This window comes from Limulus polyphemus, unplaced genomic scaffold (genome assembly GCF_000517525.1).
Source record: "Limulus polyphemus unplaced genomic scaffold, Limulus_polyphemus-2.1.2 Scaffold989, whole genome shotgun sequence".
NCBI classification, from domain to species: domain Eukaryota; kingdom Metazoa; phylum Arthropoda; class Merostomata; order Xiphosura; family Limulidae; genus Limulus; species Limulus polyphemus.
In genome coordinates, this window is record NW_013666599.1 from 286,754 (window position 1) to 288,160 (window position 1,407).

The following is a 1,407-nucleotide window of genomic DNA, read 5'->3' on the forward strand; positions in this document are numbered from 1 at the left end:
GACATGAACCCCATCGAAAACATCTGGGCCATACTCGACCGGCAAGTTATGATACACCAAAAAACCAACTTCGAAGAGCGATCTACGCCAAGTTTTGAAGCAAGAGTGGGCGAAAATCCCACAACCTAAAATTGACGAGATGATTCTCACGATGCCCCAAAGGATCAACGAACTCCACGAAGCAAAAGGAAGATCTACTGGATATTAATTAAATTATAAATATATCAATGCATGTGAATATGATTGAAAATTTTAATTTTTCTGAAAAGGTGGTGTCTGTTTACTTGTGAGCACGCTGTGTATATATGCAGGTGTGTAATATTACATTAGAATAAGAGTGACAATAATTTAAGTCACACACAGATATATATATATTTATTGGCCGGGAATGGTCCAGTAACAAGAGTGTGAAATATCATTTCAACTATGCTTTGTTTGTCGTAGAGGAAGCGTTTCGCTCCATACACGAGCTAACCAGACCGTTTAGACTTCTGCCTACAACATAGATATTAGGTCGTCAAGAAATTAATGTCGCTTTTTTTAGATGAAAAAACCCGAACAATGTATATATCAAAACAACATATTTATTGAATGAAATAGTCTCAATTCTTATCGATGATGCTTTTTCATCCTAAAATCAGGTTATTATTGCACTGATTAAAGAAAACACTTGACTTTGAAGCAAAAAACGTGTCGATGTCCTCTTTAACACCTTCCACATTTGATGGTGTTGCAACGAAAGAAAACCATGGTAATCTGATGGTGCCATATCTGGAGAATATGATGGGTGGGGGAGAACTTACCAACCCAACTCTATAATCTTGTGTTGTGTCAAACGTGCCACATGTGGACGTGCATTGTCGTGGAGAAGAAGAACACCTTCCCGATTGACGAGTGAAGGGCGTTTCTAATGAAGGGATTGATTTTAACGTTTCAGTTGCTGACTATAGATCTCTGCATTAACAGTTCGCTGTGGATTGAGGAGTTCGAAATGAATTACTCCTTTGATGCTCCCCCAAATGTAAAGCATCACTTTCTGCGGATGGAGTCCAGGTTTTGGGGTTGGAAGTGGTTTTTGTCTCGGACTGAGCTTTTTTTCTTGACGTTTAATATTCGCATAGAGAATCCATTTTTCATCACCGGTGACAATTCTGTCCAAAAATGATTCACGCGCATTACGTGCCAGAAGAAACGAAACAACGTTGACACGTTGGAAACGATGATCATTAGGGAGTTCGTGAAGCACCTAAACACCTTCTTTAAGGAGTTTTCCCATATTCTTTAGATGTTTACGTATTGTTTCATGAGAGACATGCAATTTGAGGGCCATTTCACTAGTGTGTTGCCTTTGGGTTAGACTCAACAAGTGTATTCAGAGCATCAATATCAATTCCAACATGTCGGCCC